The following is a 25,096-nucleotide window of genomic DNA, read 5'->3' on the forward strand; positions in this document are numbered from 1 at the left end:
TATGTATGTATGAATTTACAGTGTTCGCGAACGTGAAGAGAGAAAGAATAACATTAGATAAAACGAACTAAAAGAACAAAAAGAACCGAAATCGAAGATCTAGTTCACTTGTTCAGTTGAGAGACCCAGTCAATTGAACAAGTTCAGAACGAAACGACCCAACTCTATTTATTGATGTGGCGTACATGTCGTATGAGTAATATTTAATTCATTATGACAAATATTTGTTGTTGGTGATGACGATATTTTAACACCTTGCAGTGAGTTGGCGAATTTATGAATAAATAAACAATTACAAATATGATTGAATGCAAATGACCTATTTTGCTTAAGTGTTTTAAGTATAAAGAAAAGTGAATAAACAGTCGCAATAAATTTAAATTTACGTAAGATCAAATATAACAAGTAAGGAAGTCTAAATTCGGATGTAACCGAACATTACATACTCAGCTGAGAGCTTTGGAGACAAAATAAGGGAAAATCACCATGTAGGAAAATGAACCTAGGGTAACCCTGTAATGTGTTTGTATGACATGGGTATCAAATGGAAGGTATTAAAGAGTATTTTAAAAGGAAGTGGGCCATAGTTATATAGGTGGACGCCATTTCGGGATATCGCCATAAAGGTGGACCAGGGCTGACTCTAGAATTTGTTTGTACGATATGGGTATCAAATGAAAGATTTTAATGAGAATTTTAAAAGGCGTGGGCTTAGTTCTATAGGTGGACGCCATTTAGGGATATCGCCATAAAGGTGGACCAGGGCTGACTCTAGAATTTGTTTGTACGGTATGGGTATCAAATGAAAGGTGTTAATGAGTATTTTAAAAGGGAGTGGGCCTTAGTTCTATGGGTGGACGCCTTTTCGAGATATCGACATAAAGGTGGACCAGGGGTGACTCGAGAATTTGTTTGTACCATATGGGTATCAAATGAAAGGTGTTAATGAGTATTTTAAAAGGGAGTGGGCCTTAGTTCTATGGGTGGACGCCTTTTCGAGATATCGACATAAAGGTGGACCAGGCTGACTCTAGAATTTGTTTGTACGATATGGGTATCAAATGAAAGATTTTAATGAGAATTTTAAAAAGCGTGGGCTTAGTTCTATAGGTGGACGCCATTTAGGGATATCGCCATAAAGGTGGACCAGGGCTGACTCTAGAATTTGTTTGTACGATATGGGTATCAAATGAAAGGTGTTAATGAGTATTTTAAAAGGGAGTGGGCCTTAGTTCTATGGGTGGAGGCCTTTTCGAGATATCGACATAAAGGTGGACCAGGGGTGACTCGAGAATTTGTTTGTACCATATGGGTATCAAATGAAAGGTGTTAATGAGTATTTTAAAAGGGAGTGGGCCTTAGTTCTATGGGTGGACGCCTTTTCGAGATATCGCCATAAAGGTGGAACAGGGTTGACTCTAGAATGCGTTTGTACAATATGGGTATCAAACGAAATGTGATAATGAGTATTTTAAAAGGGAGTTCTAAAGGTGGACGCCTTTTCCAGATATCGCCATAAAGGTGGACCAGGGGTGACTCTATAAAGTGTTTATACGATATGGGTATCAAATTAAAGGTATTAATGAGGGTTTTAAAAGGGAGTGGTGGTAGTTGTATATGTGAAGGCGTTTTCGAGATATCGACCAAAATGTGGACCAGGGTGACAAAGAACATCATCTGTCGGGTATCGCTAATTTATTTATATATGTAATACCACGAACAGTATTCCTGCCATGATTCCAAGGGCTTTTGATTTCGCCCTGCAGAAATCATTTTCTTCTACTTAATATGGTAGGTGTCACACCCATTTTACAAAGTTTTTTCTAAAGTTATATTTTGCGTCAATAAACCAATCCAATTACCATGTTTCATCCCTTTTTCGTATTTGGTATAGATTTATGGCATTTTTTTAATTTATCGTAATTTTCGAAATCGAAAAATTGGGCGTGGTCATAGTCGGATTTCAGCCATTTTTTATACCAATACAAAGTGAGTTCAGATATATACGTAAACTGAGTTTAGTAAAGATATAACGATTTTTGCTCAAGTTATCGTGTTAACGGCCGAGCGGAAGGACAGACGGTCGACTGTGTATAAAAACTGAGCGTGGCTTCAACCGATTTCGCCCTTTTTCACTGAAAACAGTTACCGTCCTAGAATCTTTGTTCGACTTATGGCATTAAAAGTATCCTAGACAAATTAAATGAAAAAGGGCGGAGCCACGCCCATTTTGAGATTTTCTTTTATTTTTGTATTTTGTTGCACCATATCATTACTGGATTTGAAAGTTGACATAATGTACTTATATACTGTAAAGATATTAAATTTTATGTTAAAATTTGACTTTAAAAAAATTTTTTTATTTTATTTAATTTTTTTATAGTAAATATAAGTAAAGGAAATTAATGTTCCTGTCCCGTAAACTAATTCATAATTAACACTTGTCTACGTTACTACTTGAATCTGACCTAGCATGACCTTTTTTATGAATCAGCGTCATAGCTATAATGAACTCATCAAATCATAAAAATAAAAAATAAATGAATTCTATAAAAATATATAAACTAATATGCGTTATAACCTTTAAAAAAATGGTGAAAGGCACTAATAATTCAAACTTAAGATTTTGCTAAACAAAAAATATTTTTTTGTTAATTACTAAAGTTTACACGCAGAACGCAGAACTTACAAATTGACCTCGGCATATTTGTTGCCAACTGGCGCATGGTATGTTCCGTTCACATTTCGTTTCTTTGTCCATTTCGAATATATACAAAATATTTGTTTAGTGACTTTGATTTGTCAAACACAAAGGAAGGTAATGCTTAATTAGCCTCATCCTTATTAATAGAAGGCACCATGCCAAAAATTTATAAAATAAATTGTCAGTGGGAAGCCGAACACTTGCCTTCGACATCAAAAAAATTAAGTTCGAATTTTAAATCGTTTCAAAGTTGAAAGCCACATCTTCGCAAATGTTTAGTTTTCAGAATATGGTAAGGGTTCGTAAGCTGCACCACCTCCGGGAGCGAAATCGTAACAAAATCAAAAAGGAGCACATATTTACTTTAAGCATACATACCTACATACAACTCGACACAAATATGTACCTACATATGCGTGTTGAGCTGTGACGTCTGTGGGAAACGCAATGTCAGCAAATTTGACTGAATGCGTTGTTGTGTATTAAATCGTGTGAATTGCTCTGTCAGCAACAATTAGCAAATGCCCCTTTTGTGTTGATTACAACTTAGACTCTTTTTGTTACAGGGTAGCATATTAACTGGTTTACTCATTAGCAAATTCCCCTTTTGTGTTGATTAAAATTTACTGTAATCTGACCGAAACTGGAACAAATCAGTAACTTCCCCTATTCATTCCCTATTTTGACACTGAAGATGTCACAACGTTGAAAGCGTTTTGTTCAAAATCAAATTTGACTAGGCCAAAAATTAATCGATATGATTTGAAACTAGTGCAACAGAAGGCACAACGAAATCGAAAATGAAACCTAAAACTGAAGCGTAAATCGAACAAAAGTTAACCAAAACCGCAACGAAATTCGGCATAGAAATTCGAGCTGAAACAAAACCAATATCAAGCAATGATTCCAAAATAAAAAGAAAACCAAAACCGACACAGTAATAACAACTGAAACCGTAAACGAAATAGAAATCCAAAATTTAGGGAGAGTAAACGATCTTTGATGCATATTAGAACGATTTTCTTTTATCTCTTGTATTTCGTTTGAAACCAACACGGTTTTGGTGTAGTTCCATATTCAGCTCCTTTCTCGTTTTCTCTTTCGGCGTCGAAAATGTCTTCAAGCCAGATTAAACAGGGTAGGGTGGTTATTGATTTACATTTCAGCAATTTTTTTTTTTTTTTTTTTCATTTAGTTTGAAGACAAACCGTTCGGCGTTGTACCATCTTCAGTCCCATCATGGGTTTGTCCCGAAAAAAAATTGTCAAGCATTGGCAATAGGCAAAATCGTTATAGAAATTGATCAGAATCAAAGAGCGAAGTCTAAACGGAAACGAAATCTTAAGGTAAGGGTAGCTCTTCATGAGTTATTCAAAAACTCAATTAAGATCGAAAGCCTTTAGAAACCGAAACCCAAAACACCCCCGGGCCTGGGGCTGCTCAGAGGGCCCGCGATTTAGAGGTACTAAGACATTTGTTTTTAATTCAGGAGAATTTTTAGTTGTTCCATGTGCAAATTTTAAGCCGAATTTCGAAAGCAACGAAAAATATATGTTTACATGAATCCGAAATCGTAAAGTTTTCGTTGTGACACTGATAAAGGTTCATCTTCAAAAAATCTTCCAAAAATACCACCAACTCTGTATCGAAGTCCAGATTATTTAAACGACTTCGATATCGGTACAGTGAAAAATGAGTTTTAGTCGGGGTCATCAAAGGTGTCCTGTCATTTTTCCACGTGATCGTCATGACGAGGCATTCCCTACCTCGTAGTTAAACAGAATCTTGCCAAATTTAGAGAAAGTGGAGCATGACTGGTTGGTGTGGAGTGCCAGTAGCAATACTTTGTATTGCCTACCATGTCATCTGTTAAGCACCAATACTTTAAATCGACCTAAAATTTGTTGTACTGGCGGATATTCGATATTGCAGGTGGGAAGAAGCTATACGATAAACCGCCAGCACACGAAAATACTCAAGATCACATTAAATGTTATATTCAATGGCGATCTTTACAAAATCTAATTCAAAAGGAGGCTACAATTGATACTAATCACAGAAACTCAAAAGTGAAAAGAAATTTTATATAGAATCTTAGACACTATTTTATTTTTGGGTGAAAGAAGCCTAGCTTTCAGAGGCGAAAGTATATATCTTGGTGAACGAAACGATGGACATATTTTGGGCATCTAAGATCTCATAAGCCAATATGATCTGATTCTTAGAGATCATTTGGATAAATTTAGGTTTTCACAACAGCAGCATAAACGTTTACAAGTTCACTATCTTTCCCCAGACATTCAGAACGAGTTTATAAAAATTTGTGCAAAGCACGTGAGGGAAACTATATTAGATCAAGGCAATAAAGCCAAGTATTTTGCTATTATCGTTGATGCTATGCCTGATGCTGGTCACGTTGACTACGTTCATTTTGCGCTAACTCCATTTCAATTCGAAAGCACCATATTTTACAATTCAAGAACGGTTTTTGGCTTTCGTGAATGGTAATCAAAAAACTGGTCAGAAAATCGCTGATCTAATTTGCCATACTTGATTGAAGATTTTCGTGCACAAGGGTACGATACCGGCGCCAATATGAAAGGAGCTTACAACGGAGCACTACGTCACATTCTCGGCATAAACTCGAATGTTGATTACTCGCCTTGTGCAACCCACAGTCTGAATTTATGTGGTCTTGATGCTGCAGAATGTTGTACGGCTGCAATTACTTTCTTCGGAGTTGTACAAAAATGTTTTACTATTTTCAGCAGCAGTCCATAACGATGGGGCATCCTCAAAGTACCGAGCTCTCTTCACAGTGTTTCAGACATTAGGTGGTCGGCTAGAATTTAATTGCTCCATACGATCGTTCAAATCATCGACTTCTGCTTGAAATTGAGCGATTTTTGCATCCTGTGCTTCCAGTTTTGATGATACCCTTGCTTCCTGTTCTAACAGTTGCGAAAATATGCGAAATTCTTTGCTTTCAACTGCTCAGCCATATATGTCTTCTGTTCTTCTAACTGTGTTTCCATCTTAGATGTTATCTGGGTCGACATTTCTGAAACACGCGTTTCGTGTGCTTCCATCTTGGATGTTTTGCGTGTCTCCTGCGAATCCAGTTGAGATGCAATACTTGTCTTCTGTTCATCCAGTTGCGATGCCATATAAGTCTTCTGTTCTTCCAGTTGAGATGACATTTGAGACGACATTGATGTTACTGTCGACGTTTGTGCAGATATTGCAGCCAATATCATGTTCAAATCTGTGCTGGTAACAGTCTGCGTTGTTTCGTTTTCTCTTCAATGTTTGTTGTCTCCTCGCCATCTAAAGGAAAGACATACTCTTCCACGTTAATTCCCTCTAATTCCATTGCCTTTCGTAGTCGTTCCTGTAGTTCGAGTTTATTGCCGGTTGCATTCAGTCCACGGCTCTCCAACCCCTTCTTCAGTTGTAGGATCTTCAATTCACTCCACTTTGCCATGTCCATGTTGTATTCGCAATCTTCGGAATTTATTCAACAATTCCTCTTCTGACACCAATTGTAACGAATTTACTGCAATTCCCCTTATTTGCAAACTTCTACTAACTTTCGAATCGCTAAACTGTTGAATAAATAACTCCAATATTGAATAATGCAAAAATGGCCTTTATTAAAGTACTTCACAATAACACTTATACTTTGCAACTAATAGCTTTCTTAATTAAACCAAACTGATTCTCGCGCCTCTACTGTTGCGGCCTTTTATACTCTGTGATTTCTCGTTTGCATCTTCTAGGCGCTTCCAATTCCAGAACCTACTAGTTAGTTATCTGCTATAAATTTCTCAGCTATAACTACAGATGCACAATTTTTATAGCTTCTTTCATACCCCATGCGCTAGTATGTGTGAGCGACATTTGCACAACCATTGCATACTTTCAGGAGTATCTCAGATATATGCATGTTGTTGTGCGTTGCTCCTCCGCTGCGTGAACGTACATATGTGTAAACGTAATGATTAATTTGGTTATGTGCATACAAGTCACTGCTTAACATCGGATTAGAGATGACATTACCCCTTAATGTTGCTAATATTCGTAACAATATTCTATAAATACGTTCTAGGGGTACTAGGGTCTACGTTTCGGCCTATATCTCGAGACTCTGTACGTCGATCGCAACCTATGTAGTAACCACGCGTGAGGTTTACGCAACTTGTGTGAAGGTTTGAACAAAATTAACCAACGCATCTCTTCAAACACCGGCGACCAACTAACACACATTTTAGCCTTTATTTTTATATATATAAATTTTTATTTTTCACACTTCACTATAATATTAAAACGAAATGTAGATTTTCGTTGCTTTTGAAATTCGGCTTAAAAATTGCACATGGAACAACTAAAGACTCTCCTGAATTAAAAAAAATGTCATAGTACCTATAAATCGCGGCCCCCCATCCCCCAACCTCTCGGCGGGCCTGGTGATGTGCTATACTTGATATCACTCGCTATAATATTTTTTAATGATAAGCACGTTGTTTAATTAAACACCAACCAATTACACGGAAGTATATCCGCACCCCTGAAAATGTGAGTGCCGGTGCGTATAGGTAACATTTTATTATTACGTATTGTTACGAATATTAGCAACACTAAGGGATACCATCATCTCTAAGCCGATGCTAAGCAGTGACGTGTATCCACATCAATAGTTAATCATTATGTCTACATATATGTACGTACACGCAGCGGAGAAGCAATGCACAACAACATGCATATACTTGAGATACTTCTGAAAGTATGCAATGGTTGTGCAAATGTCGCTCACACATGCAAGCGCATAAGGTATGAGAGAAGCTACAAAAATTATACATCTGTATTGTAGCTGAGAAATTTATAGCAGATAACCAACTAGTAGATTCTGGAATTGGAAGCGCCTAGAAGATGCAACGAGAAATCATCAGAGTATAAAAGGCCGCAACAGTAGAGGCGCAAAGGTCAGTTTCATTTAATAGCAAGCAATTAGTTGCCAGTTATAAGTGCTATTGTGAAGTCCTTTAATAAAAGCCATTTTGCATTATTAAATATTGGAGTTATTTATTCAACAGTTTAGTGATACGAACGTTAGTACAAGGTTGCAAATAAGAGGATTTGCAGTAAATTCGTTACAGTATAAACAAGTAAAAAAAATTGCAATAAAATAATATTGCGACTATAAACTGAGATATAACCTATCCTGTATTTCAAGTTAGATCAAATTAGACACGGGGTGCAAAACAAATTCAAAATCGGTTTAACAGTTTAGGAGTCCATTGGCGCCAAACATAGTGACACGTGATTTTTATATATTAAGATATGCTACAAGTTATTATCGTCCAGTTGTCTCTTTTAGACAATTTGAGAGGTCTTTTCTCCAATCCGTCCCTGTTCTTTATTTTATATTACTATTTTCGCTTTAGCTTTCAAGTGTATTAAAATCGCATAGTTGGACAGACCATGTCTACAATGCACGCATCGGTTTTTAAAACTGTTTTATCGCGTATTTTACACCTTATTATAGCCAAAAAGTCTCTTGTTACCAATCCGTCCTGTCTCAGATCTGTGCTATGTTTGTTCCCGTTTTGTAACAGACGGAGAGACCTTGTATCCAATCCTTGCTTATTTCAGCCTCATCTGCAGTTTCAATCTGCTTTGCATCCCCAAAGCTGGACTATTTAGTGTTCCCTACTACGTCGGAACCATTCCAGGCTTCCTGAGCCACTTATTGTTTCCGATATTACATCGCATGCTGCGGACTATTCGCCGTTGCTTTGTAGCATGAGTCCCACGAAGGATTCCGAGAGATATTCTTCCCATCCGACCTTTTAAATTGAAATTTGAAAAATATATCTTGAATTCGTTCCCTGGCATATATATGTATGTAGATGCATTCAAATACTCAGTTTATACTTATTTCTATACAAAAATGCTAGATAATTAACATATCTATATATGTATGTTAGTCTATATAGAACTAAGTTTCCTATAGTTAGGAAAATAAACTTAGGGTAACCCTGGAATGTGGTTGTATGACATGTGTATCAAATGGAAGGTATTAAAGAGTATTTTAAGAGAGAGTAGGCCATAGCTCTATGGATGGACGCCATTTAGGGATATCGGCACAAATGTGGACCAGGGCTGACTCTAGAATTTGTTTGTACGATATGGGTACCAAATGAAAGGTGTTACTGAGCATTTTAAGACGGAGTGGGCCTTAGGTCTATCGGTGGACGCCTTTTCGAGAAATCGCCATAAAGGTGGACCAGGGGTGACTCTAGAATATGTTTGTACGATATGGGTATCAAACGAAAGGCGTTAACGAGTATTTTAAAAGGGAGTGATCCTTAGTTCCATAGGTGGACGCCTTTTCGAGATATCGCCATTAGGGTGGGCCAGGGGTGACTCTAGAATGTTTGTACGATATGGATATCAAATTAAAGGTATTAATAAGGGTTTTAAAAGCGAGTGGCGCTTAGATGTATATGTGAAGACGTTTTCGCGATATCGACCAAAATGTGGACCAGGGTGATCCAGAAAATCATCTGTCGGGTACTGCTAATTTATTTATATATGCAATACCACGAACAGTATTCCTGCCAAGATTCCAAGGGCTGTTGATTTCGCCTTGTAGAACTTTTTCATTTTCTTCTACTCAATATGGTAGGTGTCACACCCATTTTACAAAGTTTTTTCTAAAGTTATATTTTGCGTCAATAAACCAATCTAATTACCATGTTTCATCCCTTTCTTCGTATTTGGTATAGAATTATGGCATTTTTTCATTTTTCGTAATTTTCGATATCGATAAAGTGGGCGTGGTTATAGTCGGATTTCGGCCATTTTTTATACCAAGATAAAGTGAGTTCAGATAAGTACGTGGACTTAGTTTAGTAAAGATATATCGGTTTTTGCTCAAGTTATCGTGTTAACGGCCGAGCGGAAGGACAGACGGTGGACTGTGTATAAAAACTGGGCGTGGCTTCCACCGATTTCGCCCATTTTCACAGAAAGCAGTTACCGTCATAGAATCTATGCCCCTACCAAATTTAAGAAGGATTGGTAAATTTTTGTTCGACTTATGGCATTAAAAGTATTCTAGACAAACTAAATGAAAATGGGCGGAGCCACGCCCATTTTGAAATTTTCTTTCATTTTTGTATTTTGATGCACCATATCATTACTGGATTTGAATTTTGACTTAATTTACTTATATACAGTAAAGATATTAAATTTTTTGTTAAAATTTGACTTTTAAAAAAATTTTTTTTAAAAAGTGAGCGTGTTCTTAATCCGATTTTGCTAATTTTTTTTAGCACATATATAGTAAAAGTATTAACGTTCCTGCCAAGTACAACCAACCGTTATCCAATCAAAGTTAATATACTCTGTGAGCTCTGCTCAACTGTGTATAAAAATAGAAGGGCGTAGTAAAAAATGTGTCTCCCAACTCACTTCAAGTAACGTGTAAATGTTATTTTATAGCCATGCTGTTCAGCAATGCTAGCTGAGACGACATTCGCGGAAGCGCCATACAAAGTGCCATTGCCTGAGGGATTTTGGAAACTATGAAAGCTGAATATAATAAACGAAAACTGTCAACCTACCTTACCTCCAAAAACTCGAACCAAAAGTTAAAGCCCACACTATAGGCTCGAGTGGCAAACCCAATGTGCCCCTACTCACAATCATCACCACCAAATGCACCATCATTGCCGTCACAGGTATGCTATCCAAATCCGCCGAAGCCATTGCAGATATCCACAAAGTAATAAAAATAGCCATTGCCAAACTATGTCGCTCATCAACATACAAAATAATGTTCTTCGTTATCTCGCCTATCCAAGCGAAGGGACCCAACTGTTCCACACATTCCATCATAACAGAAACGCCGGCAAAAATAAGAGCGTCGTCCACACGATTTGGTGCAACAAATGTTCCATATCATCATGATCTAACACGATGAAAAAAGCTATAATGCCAAGTAGCGCCAACCAACCGAGTGGTAGCGTACGCCATTGTGGCACCGATTGTATAAAGAGGCAGATGAGTACAAACGTCAAAGCTAGACATGTTTGCACCAGAAGTCTCATATGTTTAATGGAATATTTTAACTTTAGATCCTGCAATGTATCTGTGTAGGCATCATTCGAGTCTAGACGACGCTGTTTGTGCCTCAGTGTACGTTTGAGTAGCTTAACTTTTTTGTGTAATGTTGCGCGTACGAGGTCAGCATCCTTCGAGTAGGAAGAAAGGAAATTTGCAGCACGTTGCCAAACTTTGATTTCGCGTCGTAGATCCTTGAATTCTTTGGGTTCCTTGAGACGTAGTGATTGTGGATCACGAAAAGCGAAACGCATATATACACAACTTTGTATAGCAACGAGTAAAGCGCGAATTTGGTGAATGTGATGCCCTGGTAAAAGAGTATATGAGATGAGAATATAACTAAAATTGTACCCATTTTTTTTTTTTGTTTTTTTAGCTCTGACTGAACACTGAGGCTAATCAGTATCGAATGGTCCATGAACAAAGAAAATAAACGTCACTAGACGGGTTTTTGTAGAAATTGGTCCCTAATATGTTTATTAAAAACTATTAGGCTAGTCGGACCTTAGATAGTTGACTTAGCCTACATTTAAGAATCGTACTTTAACTCATATCTACCTTTGCCGTTCCACCTCCTTATGTCTTTTACCTCTTCCTTTCTATTTTTCTTTGCCTCTAGTATTCTCTCCTTGTTATATTCACTTGTATCTTCCTCTTCTCTTAACCCTCCATCCTCTTATTCTGCCTTCCTTCCTTCCTCCTACCTATTTGCTCTTTTTTTACTCTTTCCTTTGCCTTTTCATATTCCTCTTTCGGATAAAATTTTTCGTGCTATTGTCATTTCTATACCGAAATATTTTTTTGTTCATCGTCTTATCCCTTTCTCTATGCTTTTCCCTCCCACTTCTTTTCGCAATTCGCTTGCACTCTTAGTCCCCTATCGCTCTTTTTCTCTTTCCTTAGTCCACCGCTTTCTTAGCTGGCTCTATGCCACCTTCCCCCAAAATAAGGTTATAAGGGCCAGCGGAATTGTAAAGTCACTGCTCTCGCGATGGGATTTGAGTGACAATTTACTTTGATATGGTGCCCTGGTCCCACTGATTTTTTAAAGAAAATGAGTTCAACGCTACCGTGAGAGCAAACAGTTCCTCTTCGATCACGCTCCCTCACACGGTTTTTGAGCCCATTTGCTTAGTAGCTGTTTGATGACCGAGTAGATATCAAGACCCCGAACACACGAGTCGCTGGATAATCTCTTACCTCATCCTTGATAATGTCGACTACTGCTAGAAAGCGCAACAACGGTCAATGGTCGGAAAGCCCATGATTCCAGCTGACTTCGAGCTCTTGGGAGAATCCCTTCCAGTCCATTTTCCACTTAGCGTCAAGCCAACTCTTAACAAGTACGCGAGTCTTAAATCCATAGGGATATCGCAACTCAACACTACTCCCTTTAAAGAAGTGAACCCGCTCAGGAAAGCGCATCCACCCTGTTCAATAGTACCAGCAACACTCTGCCAATCCAGAGTGGGCTGAATAGAGCTATTTTATTTAATAGTAAATAGAACTAGCTAAGTTGCAATTCAATTTTAAGCGAGTCATTAAAAGACCCCGCAGGGAACTCACAAATTCTCTTCCGACATTTATTTCCAGGCTGTCAGCTTAGGCAATCCACGTAATCAAGGACAACGACCCAGAGGAGGAAATATGCAGCATTTTACTACGACATACCCCTCCTAAATTATATTAAGTTCTCGCACTTACCACCAAGCACGACTGTTCAAACTCTCTCAAAGATTCTAAAAGTCTATCTGTAACGAAAGGTACTTACATTGTTAGCGAAAAACTGATTCGAACAAATGATAATCGATATGGGATCACCAATGGGTGTAATAGCACCACCAATGTGCGATTGTACGATTATGCCCAACAACACTGGCACCGGATTCAAGCTCATGACCTCACAGAGTCTATAAAAGAAATTATTAATAAGTTAGACCTTCCAAAACAACATTCCATATCTAAACCCGCACCTTATAGCAACCGGTGACATCAATATAACTGTTGTTACATTATCCAGAAAACTCGATATAAAGCACGTTATGAAACATAGAAAATATATCATAGGCCAAATTTTGCCACCCGATATATCAAATGCCAAAATGGCTATATAATAAAAAACGCCCGTCTCTGCCAAAATACCAACAATTATCATCATACAAAATATTAATGTTAACATTACCATATCCATCCACACAGGGATCTCATCCATATTTGGACGATCATCGAAACAAGCTAAAACAGCCACAGAGAATATGGAACAGATGATAGCGACAAAGGTGCGTTGAAAAATCTGTACTATCAGGAGAGCATGAGTTAGAAATAGTGAAATGCAAAACAAGTCAAGGTTTGTTCCAAAATTACCTCCCACACCAGCAGCATAGGAGATCATTAGAATTCCAGCTGCAAGTAGTGTGCCAATCTTCTTATTGATGATCAATGGATTATAGATGAACTCTACAGCCAAATCCTTCTCAGCATTTGTGTGCATGCTGAGACGCATTGTTACGCCTGGTTCTTTTAAACTTCGTAAAATATTATCTGGCATTTCGTAGGTTTTATTACGCTACACAATAGGCGCCACATCGAAGAGCGTCTCCGAAACGATTGGTATGAGCCATGTTTGTAAGATGTTCTGTAAGGTAAAGAGGTTTGTTAAATTTTTGCTTGATTATTAACATTATATGGAAGGATCTGTGTAAGCTTCTAAGTATAGAATGATGTACCGAACGTAGCCTGCCTGGAAACAAATGCACGCATCATATCGAAGAATGTGGGATTGGAAAGTAGTGCTTTTCAACTTTCCATTACCTTTCGCCCTGAAAATCCCCGCATTGATCAAGTTCATGTTCATCCCGGCAACAATAAAATAAATATATATCATGCAGAAATTATAAGAAACTTTGGTTGTATTCAAGTTGGGAAGGCCCTTTTCAACCTCCTAAAACGAGTGGTTCATCCCGGACCTGCTATCATCCCACTATGATTGGAATCTCGTGCATACCAACAGAAAACTACTTCCTTGCGACCAGCAAAACGCGTGACTTATGCCATACGCTGTCGCAAAATTTATTATAGTCTTGGGAGAAGAAGGATTTGAACGACGATTTTCCAGCCCATCAACTGACTTTTACTATATTCATCGCAATCACGTTCACTCTAACATCATAAATGTTAAAATTGTAGCTGAAAGGAACTCCCAAAATGAGTGACTCACTCTTTTGAGATACCAGTTGTATTGCAAAGCTTTCACATGAAGAATAGCGAGTTATATTACAGGTTATATTCTGCTTGGGCGGATTATAGGTTCTTTACTACAGAGTCTTTGAGTGGATAAGAAACCGGCTTCTCAGGGTGCCCGATCTTCTCACACCCTTACACCAGGTTTCAAGCCATACATCAGGAAGACATTTAGCTAGACCAAAGAGATAGCATTGGCCAGCCGACTGCACTCCTCTCAAGAAATGACCCTTCCTACCTGCTCCTATCCACCGCCACAAGGTGATTTATTTGGCCTGTTTGGCGATTTCGGCGAACTTTTTATGTACAATCTCACATCCTTCCTCTTCAAGGACGCAGCACGCTTCCCGGATATCTACCTATTTCTAATACAATCGGCGTTCTACGAACCAGATTCCCTTTGGCTATTCAGCACAGCGAAAGAGCGTTCTTATCAGAATTCCATGAATCACCTCGAAAGAAGAAGTGTTCTAGGATTTTTGTAGCAAAGCCGGTCGGTTAGTCTTCCTACGGGTAGCTTACACACTCCTCTATAGAAAAACTAACAGAAAAGGTAAGGTGTCTGATAATCATCCCATCAATATTTCTTAGGTGTCGCATTTGCAAAAAGGCACCTATACACGCCCATCTTTCGAGCCAATTCGATCTGCCAAAGGGATCGTGGATTTTGTCTCTTGAATTTCCTATTTTCCCTTGGAACATTCTAAATACTTATTCGGGCACATAGATTTCCAGCTCTTCCTAGCTTTTCCCCCTTTGACACCCTCTACGACCCACTCACCTGTTCCTGTTACTACAAAGTGTAGAAATACGATATTTGTGGTTGTACAATCAAATATTTTCCCTCATCGTCCGGTTTATATGCACGTATAGTCTCATTGAATGTACCAAAGATCTTTAGCTTGAAATCATCGGTGGGATTCTTATGTAATACGAAGTCTGGTGGAAATCACATAGCGACAAAGCAATTAGTAAAACTGTTTTTTACATTTCCTCTACTTTACCCACTTTTCGTTTTATTCTGTGGCACAGCCAATGTCTTCCCCAACAAATGCTTCTCCTCGAATATCATTAGCACAATAGCAGCGAATAGCCAAAATACCAATAGACCTCCACGCTTTATAAGTTGTTCACGTTTTGGTCGTTCCTTGGACTTTTGTTTGGCCACAACATATGGGAGAGTGTGCAATCGGTGCTGTGAATGTAACATCATTAAACATAATTAAATATGTCACAAACTCTTTTGTATGCTATGATCTTTCATATGAGTATTTCTTACCCCTCACATCCTACAGTTTGTGGTTTCTGAAGTTTTCTCATATTTATATATTCTAAGCCGGCAAAACTGTGCTCTTCCTCAAAACTGGATTCGTCATGTAGATTTCCAGACTGCTGTGGATCCTGTGGTGGAAAATTTTTACTTTTGATATTTTATAGTAGTGGGATTAATTGTAAATGGTGTTATGAACTTGTTACAGGCAAAGTTTATAAAGTTCTCGGGTTCATATATTGCTTACGATTAAAGTCACCCAAGCAGATATTCAAAAGCCGTTTTGATTTCATAGAACTTATCTTAGTAAATTTCTCAAAAAGATGCTAAGCTAACAACGAAACTTATTGGAAAAATCACGTCATATAGTTTGGGCTATTAAATGATGAGCGATTTACGCATTCTTCTTTTAACTTAAGTCAAATTGTCAACATATTTGATTCTTGGGATCCTCCTAGCTTAATAGGATAAGTTGGATAGCCACTGCTCCATCTAGGTGGAATCAGTTTACTTGTATGGTTCCTTGTGCTACCATCTTGACTAACGACAACACTGATTTCTTGTTCTTGCAAATGCTAGGCAGTTAAGCATGAAGTAATTGGATGACGTCACCTCGTCATACTCCATGCAAATAAGTAACTTTCAAGAATACTGAGCGGCACTGGGCCAAGGCCCATCTTTCAAATGGCAGACTGCAAGTGGCAGGCGGTGTACCAAAGCCCCTACTGGCATTCACCATCTGTTCGCGCGTACCATCTCAAGCTAAGAGATCCGCGTATGCGTATCCGTGTATGTCGATATAACCTGGCACCCAAGTAATAGAAAAGCATCTTTCTGCAACCGCGGGCGACTTCACGCACTCGTCCACTACACTCGATCACGCAGTTTTAGATCTTAGCGCTTTGATAGCTGCCGAACTGTCCGAGTAGATATTAAACTCCCAAATACCTGACACAATGCACCGCATCCTTGACGCCGGTAACTCTCTCTTGGAAGACACTGCAGCGGTCAGACAGTCTAAACTGTTGGCCTTCTATAAGCTCATGATAGTAAACACCTCCTAGCTTCCAATTCAGCTGGAGGGGCCGAAACTAATAAGAATATTGGAGTGTCCACTGGGTCCAAATCTTTGCGTCTCGGAGCCTTATTGCAGCCCCGCCACGGCTGACCTGCCAATAATGTCCACCGGCTGTATATTTAACAAAGCGTTTGATTCTAATATGAGCATTCGTTTCGCGTTTTCCAGCCTTTTAAAATTGGTTGCAGTGATCAGTGCATTCCACAAAACCAACACAGCGTAGAAGAGGATCCGCTTGATCACCATGTTATAAAGCCAGTGTGCCAATGACTCAGCGTTTCACATTGGCTTCACGGCAGCAGTACAAGGCGGCTGAAACTTTTCTAGCTCTGTTGTCTATATTAAGCTTATATGACAGCTACGATACGGTTATATAGTATCAGTCGCACCGCATACGGTGGGAGATCTGAAATCACGGATCTTCTACCTCCAAGTAAGGAGAACTAGCTCACTTTTATTGAGGTTATTCAGATAGGCCATACTACCTAGCCACCGTGCGAAGATATCTCCGAAGAAGGTCCCATAAGGGGGCCGGGTGTTTCTACCTGGCAAGGATTGCTTGGTCATCAGCATAAGCAGCCTTGGAATAGTTTGATTAAGACCACTACCCAGAGGGGGGCGTACCCCTTTTCACTCTTCTCTGGGTCGTTCAACCACCCCATAACCCTACCGTCTTAAATAGAAGTGATAAACAGGATCAGAGGTGATTTGATTTCCAAACCTGCAAAAGTTCTAGCTCTTGATAGCAGCCGGCAGTTGAAAGTATGAACTTTTTGCGCGCTAGTGATCCTTCTCAGATCAGTTTGTGGCTGAATAGAGCAATCCTTCTGAGCATATATAGATCGATCGAAATTCATGGGAGGGATATGAAAGCTCTTCTCAAACTTTGGAACGAATATTTATTTTACAATATTTCAGGACTTGGGATCAAAGTACAACTTCAAACAGTTGATGTAGATAGGATGCAGCTAGCTACAAATAATTTCGAGACATCTCTGCAGATGCAGTAGTATAACGTTCTCCAAAATTTTAGCCGCAAAACCTTACAGGCCACAAACTAGCACAGGAAGTTTGGTAAAGTGCCACAACTAACTGTGAAATAAGTATTTTTCCACACTCTGGATTATCAAACATATCTGCTATAGAATATGTTTGATAATCCAGTTTTATTGCGAGTATAATCCAAATTTTTTTCCTCGCTAAAATAACCACGCAGTGGCGACTTAAAACCAAGAAATAGTCAAAACATTTTTTCGAATTTCTAAATTACGTTAGAACCCCGAAAATGTTCCGGAAAAAATAACGAAATTGTTTTTAAATTAATACGAAATACCTGTTTTCTATTTGCTTGCACAAAAAAGTCCCTAAGTTATCCCGTTATGATCTCGAAAATAATTCCAGAATAGTTACGAAACTATGCTCAAGGCTAAGAAATTATTACAAAATAGTCCTAAAACAATCCCAAAATAGTAATGAAAGCAATCTCAAACAATTTCTTAATTATACTGAAAATGTCCCGTAATGACCTTAAAGTAAGAGCCAACTGCTTTCACAGCCCCACAACGATACCAAGAAACAAAGACTTAAGACTATTTGCGGCCAAATTCATACAAAGATAGTTAGCTTTTTTCAAAGAATATAAACAAATAGTTCATTATTACCTTTACGTTATAGTTGATACCAACTTTAGTTAGCTCGTAGTTAACTTGTTTTCCTTCTGAGTAATAAAGTTGATAGGCGGCTAATACTATAAGGAGTGAATGAGTAGTTTGCATACAATATAAGGAATACAATCAATCGTCGACTAGATTAATTTGTGCTTGATCAAAAGACGACCTATCTTGCATTCCAACCCTCCTCTACAGAGAATAAGCGACTCAATTTCAAGGAAAATTTTATGTAAGTAAATGATAGCAAAACCTCAGTTTACACAACTAAATAGTATTTATCATGATGTTTGAACACCTCTAAAGCCCAACGACATGTTTTGATACGAACAGAAATAAATTAGTCTTAGCCTATGAAGGCGAAACAAATTTGAAACACAAATGTTAGTTGAACGATTTTGTAGTTGCTTCATTAGAGCTTTTGCACTTTCACCCATAATATGTAGTGTTATAAGCATGTTTAACTCACTAAATATGTGAATATTAAACATAATTAATTTACCGTTTGCATCGTTTTGTACTCAATTTGCATGATACTTAATTGTTTGATGGGAAGTGAAAACAATGCTTGCATTCAATTGCAACAGTGATTGTAGCATTGATAAATCAGCAAAACCTTAAGGCGTCAAAAGTAGTATCAGCTGCAACTTCCGTTTATTTCATTGTATTTGAAAAAAGTTCTCACCCTAAACTGTTTGTTTTTAAACAGTTTTATTTAGCTTGACTTGACAGGCTGGTTGGCTGGCTGGCACGAATTTTGTAATTGAAATTTAAGTAACTTCCCGATAAGCTACAAGCTTGAAACTTGGAATATAGTTCACAACCCGATGACAATGCAATAATACGAAAAAAATCGCCGCAAGGATCGAGATATTCACAAAAATCATATTTGTGGCCGATTTGGCTCATATTTGGAACACATGATACATACAAGACTAGAAAGCGATCTGTGAAAAAAAATTGCCGCTAGGTGGCGCATGGATCGAGATATTCACAAAAATCGTATTTTTGGCCCGATTTGGCTCATATTTGGAACGCATTATACATGCAAGAATAGAAATCGACCTGTGAAAAAAAAACGCCGCTAGGTGGCGCATGGATCGAGATATTCACAAAAATCGTATTTGTGATCCGATTTGGCTCATGCTTGGAACACATAATACATACAAGAATAGAAAGCGACCTATCAAAAAAATCGCCGCAGGTGGCGCATGGATCGAGATATTCACAAAAATCGTATTTTTGGCCCGATTTGATTTGGTCCATATTTGGAAGACATAATACATACAACAATAGAAAGAAACCTATCAAAAAAAATCGCCGGTAGGTGGCGCAAGGATCGAGATATTCACAAAAATCATATTTGTGGTCCGATTTGATTTGGTCCATATTTGGAACACATAATACATACATGAATAGAAAGCGACCTATGATGCCCGATTTGGCTCATATTTGGAATAAATATTGCATACAGTCCGGTAGAAGAGACATCAAAATATTTTGGAGTTGGAGGAAGGACAAGCATACGTGGCGCAGAGTCGAGTGAAGTCTTTGGAAGAATTATGTATTGAGGACTTAGATTTTAACAAATTGTCAGGAAAGAGTCCTTGTAATAATGAGTCACTAAATGAACTAATTAGAATGAAAAATAATAGGCAATTAAATAAAGACTAAAAACTTGAAAATAAAATAATTAAACAAAAAAAAATGTTTAAGTCAAACGGTTTTATTGAAAACAATATTCACATGAAGTAATAATAATACGAAAGAAAATAATTAGGTAGGTCCTAGGTACGTGTCATCACGCTTTTATTTAATTGTCTGATCAACGCCATAGATTGATAAAGAGTGTGATGACAAGTACCTAGGACCTACCTAATTATTTTCTAGCTGTTCGTATTATTATTACTTCATGTAAGTATTGTTTGCAATAAAACCGTTTAACTTAAAAATTTTTTTTTAATTATTTTATTTATTCAATACGATTTGTTAAGCACGTCAGCGTTAATATTTTTAGTTGTTTATGCAAATTTTATACAGCACACCCAGGCGTATGAGTAACATTTGCATATTTCCTACAATATTCCCAAGGTTCCCGGACACTGTAAAGCGTGAGTCGAAATATATTTCCCTCCTAGTTCTTCTTTTGATTTTACACGATTGAATTGATACGGAATGGTTAGTGTAAATAAAATATATTATTTGTTTTCGTGAAGCTCATAAACTTGTTCTTTACCATAGAACATAGGGGAGAACTACGAAGAAGTAAAATCTCGTTATAAAAGATGAAGAAATAATAGGATGTGGTAATATCCCTTAGTCGTATAAGACTAAGCAAGAACGTTCATTTGATTTTTTTAAATTCCACCATAATATAGGATAATAGCAAACCCAGCTGATGTTGTCCAGGAGATTTTTGTTAGTACCTTATTTGAAAGTACCTAGTTTTCCCTAGGATCTCAAGTTCTCGAAATGTTTAATAAAAAATGTTTAGTAAAATTACATTTTTTTATAAATAAACTGTACTATTGTCAATTACAGAGACTTAAATTTACTTTGAAGAGCTTTTCTTTGAGTTGCCTGAGGAGCACTACTCTGAATGCTTCAGCAGTAATCAACTATCATATGCGCGTCCAGTGTCCTTGGTCCTGGTGAAAATGCCACGCCCTCTCTTCACTAAGATCGCCAACATTTTCAGGAAAATGGTATACGTAGCTATGGAGAAGGTGTATCTTGATACTCACGTTCACACCCAGATGTTGAAAGTGTTGCATTAGTTGGTCTATATGCTTAGAGAAGTTAGGTTACTTCCTGTTTTCTAAACGAACTCGTTCCGTGCAGATTTTTCAGGTGTTTTCATGCAGCTGGTGAACTCTGGATCACAAAGTACTTTTCTAATCTGTGGGCCATTGAAGATCCCACCTTTCGCCTTTTCATAAGTCCATATTAGCTCGGTTGACTGGGTCTGCTAGAAGAAATTAAGGTACGTTTGAAATCAGTTACCCCAAGTGAGAAACAAAAGAAGAACTCCATACAACAATCAAGCAGTGCTATCTTGTCCCAACACTGCTGGACAAAATAGCATTTTGGTTCGAAACTATTACTCCTCTTAAACTGGTTGCATTTCCAATACCGGCTATTTTTATACCCAGCTGTACTTTTACACAGGGTATTATAACTTTGATTGGATAACGGTTGGTTGTACAGGTATAAAGGAATCAAGATAGATATGGACTTCCATATATCAAAATCATCAGTATCGAAAAAAATTTGATTGAGCCATGTCCGTCCGTCCGTCCGTCCGTCCATTTGTCCTTCTGCCCGTTAACATGATAACTTGAGTAAATATTGAGATATATGATACACGAGCTTATCTGGACCCAGAATAGATTGGTATTGAAAATGAGCGAAATCGGATGATAACCACGCCCACTTTTTATATATATAACATTGTGGAAAACACAAAAAACCTGATTATTTAGTAAATAATAAACCTAGAATGTTGAAATTTTACGTGTGGACTGATATTGACACTCTTGATAAAAATTTTAAACAATCTTTCAAAATGGGCGTGCCACCGCCCGCTTGTGATAAAATCAATTTTACAAATATTATTAATCATAAATCTTAAATCGTTAAACCTATCGTAACAAACTTCGGCAGAGAGATTGCCTTTACTATAAGGAATGGTTTGAAGAAAAATTAATGAAATCGGTAAAGGACCACGCCCACTTTTATAGTGCAGCAAAGCTGAGTTGATTTAGCCCTGTCCATCTGTCTGTTTGTATGCAAACTAGTCCCTCAATTTTTGAGATATCTTGATAAAATTTGGTGAGCGGGTGTATTTAGGTGTCCGATTAGTCATTTGTTGGAACCGTCAAAAACTGTCTGAAACTGACATGTTGTTCAGTTGGAGTCAAAAGTGTTTCTCATGCCACATTACTGACTCGAAGTGTGTTCATTTATTTCACAACCAATTTCAGTATTTCCCTTTGTTTGGCAAATGAAAACAAATACAATAAACTACCAATACGTTGACAAATGAAACTTGAATGTTTGTTGGAAAGCCACACAAAAAACAACCTGCCTCAAAAAACTAGAGGGGGTATGCAGAATATCAGTGCTTAGCATTACGAGACTCCTGAAAACAACCCCGACGGCTGCACTGTATGCCATTCTACACATTCCACCTGTAGACCTAGTAGCAAAGAACATAGCGCTAACAACTGAGGGGCGACGACGAAAATGAACGGGCACCGAGTTCCTTGTGCTCGGCGACTTGCTTTGCGCTGTATTTCTTTTGTTGTCAAATTCCGTTATTGTATGAGTTAAGCGGGGATTGCCCTTATTGCTTTAAATATACGAAAAATTTATTTGAAGCAATTTTTAATTTATAATTTATTTAACAGTTTGGGAACCCTTATTGCTTTAAATGTTGGCGACAGCTGTTTCGATTATACCTAGTCCGTCCTGATCCCAAACTATTAAATAAATTATGTTTTTTTTTTAAACTGTTTTTATTAAAGAACTTTTTTTGATTTGAAATTTGTATCTTGATGTTTTTGCGACCTTTGTTTTCTAATATCTCTCAGTATTGCTGGCTCGAAGTCAAATTTTTTTGTTGATTCCGCAAAAAATAATAAAGCAGTAAGGTTTTTGTAAATGCCAATATATTTCAATTACCTTCGGTAATCGTCTTCAGGGCAACTAAACAACATAAAAACATACAATTTATTTATTTATTGTAAATTAAATAAAACATTTAAAAAAACTAAATACATACATTTATTTTCACGTATTTAGCGCCTAACGTAGAGTATTACACTGTCCGTTCTTTGTTAATAAACAGGCACTTATTATAATAGATACTTCAAATTTAACGAATCGGTATACACACAATTGAAGGGATTACCAATGGGATCACCAACTTCCCCAGTCATTGCAGATATTGTAATGGAACAATTGCTTGAAACTACTCTTGAAAAATTAAATCATAAACCAAGACTCCTTACAAAAGAAGTGAATGATATATTTACAATAATAAATGAAAATGAGGTTAAAAATACACTTGACCCATTAAATTCTTTTGACAAACATATACAATTTACTACAGAATTAGAAGACGACAGAAAATTGCCCTATCTTGACTCGATCGTAATCAGACAGGGTATTCAAATTAAACTAAAATGGTATAAGAAGCCAAGTTCAGACACCCTAGAACGATGATAGTCAATACAGCAAGGATTCCCCCCGCGGTTTGGGGGTCAGAATATACCCGCGGTAGGTATGCCTGTTGTAAGAGGCGACTAAAATACCAGATTCAAGGGGCTGTGTAGCGCAACCCTTCAGATTGCCAGCGAAATATACAGCTTCTCCAAACCCAATTGTCAACCTCACCTATCCGCGGCGAATCCTGTTTCACTAACAGACGAGGCTCTGGTGACCACAAGCTCCTCATGGAACTTGGGGGTGGGAAGGGAGGGATGGCCTGAAGGTTTAATGTGGCCATATAAATCGTTGCCGAGATGGTCGGGCTGTGTTACCGGAGCGTACCGGATCTGTATCCGGCAAAGGACCATCACATCGATAACACTCCCCAAAGCCTTCGGGGAGCAACCTTATCGCTACAACAACAACAATACAGCAAGGAGCTGTATACTAAGAATGCTACAAATATCGGACGACACTTGCCACAATGATATAAAGAAAGAGATAATAATTTTACTAAGAAACAATGATTTTCCCGAGAATATTATAAAAACATTAATAAAAAAAAGCGTTAACAAAGAAACCAAAAATTATGTCAGAGAAACCAAAAAAGTTTAAATCTGTTGTGTATGTCCCTAAATTATCTGAACGTCTTACAAAATCAAATTGTTATAATAGCGAAGAAATTAAAATAGCCCACAAACCTATTAACACATTAAAGCATATATTAAATAGAACAAAATCAAAAATACCTGAAACAGAGAAAAGTAATGTAATTTACAAAATACCATGCAAAGGGAATGATATTGAATCTTGCGATAACATTTATGTGGGCACTACAAAATCAAAATTGAAAACTTGACTCTCAAAACATAAATCCGACTACAAACATTGTCACAGTACGAATAATTATAAAACAGCACTCATGGCCCACTGTGCTAACAAAAGCCACTGTCCGAACTTCGACGCAGCTTCAGTTGTTCAGCAAGAACAACAAAGCAAGAAAAGGATGACAATAGAAATGTTACACATAATAAGCACACCGGCAAATAAAAGAATAAATTACAAAACAGATATTGCCAATATTGCACAATCATACAGGCACTTATTAACAAATACAAAGAACTGACAGTGTAATACTCCACGATAAGCGGTAATTACGTGAAAATATTAAGTTTTTTAAAAATGTATTATTTAATTTAAAATTAATAAATAAGTTGTATGTTTTTATGTTGTTTAGTTGCCTTGAAGACGATTACCGAAGGTAATTGAAATATATTGGCATTCACAAAAACCTTAGTGTTTTATTATTTTTTGCGGAACCAACAAAAAAAATTTACCTCGAGCCAGCAATACTGAGAGAGATTTGAAATTTGTAAAGTTTTGATTGATATATATTTCCAATATTTCACAAAAATTTTTTTAAAATTTTCAATGTAGTCAAATGCACTCTTGCTCACGAAGCGGGCACACAAAGCCTAGTTGCCCATATCCATTATGCCCAGATGGCTCATTTTTCCGTTGCCGGCGAATGGGCCACGACCATAGTTCTTGCCCTAATCCAGCGAAGATCCTGAAACCACGGGATGATGTAGCCTTTGTAACTGATGACGAAGACTATCAAGATGACATCATCGATGAGTTAAACTTTGTGAGTATAACGTTTAAAGTAGATTAATGTCTGATACTTCTCTCTTTGACACCGGTAGTCTAGTTGGTTTTGTAAAGGAGTCACTGGTCCCAAAACAGCTGGCAAAAGAGCATTCTGGTACGATATCGAAGTTTAAAGGCATTGGAGC

At 37.5% G+C, this 25,096-nt stretch overlaps 1 long non-coding RNA gene and 1 pseudogene across 1 annotated transcript; one reads left to right on the plus strand and one right to left on the minus strand.

Moving 5' to 3' along the window:
• Positions 1-135: 135 nt before the first annotated feature.
• On the plus strand, positions 136-25,096 carry LOC137242828 (uncharacterized). Its single transcript, XR_010950377.1, has 3 exons — positions 136-260; positions 24,738-24,948; positions 25,007-25,096. It is a non-coding gene; the product is annotated as an uncharacterized lncRNA (long non-coding RNA).
• On the minus strand, positions 10,177-15,207 carry LOC137240170 (P protein-like; annotated as a pseudogene).

The sequence above is a fragment of the Eurosta solidaginis genome, chromosome 2 (genome assembly GCF_040869045.1).
Source record: "Eurosta solidaginis isolate ZX-2024a chromosome 2, ASM4086904v1, whole genome shotgun sequence".
Classification (NCBI taxonomy): Eukaryota; Metazoa; Arthropoda; class Insecta; order Diptera; family Tephritidae; genus Eurosta; species Eurosta solidaginis.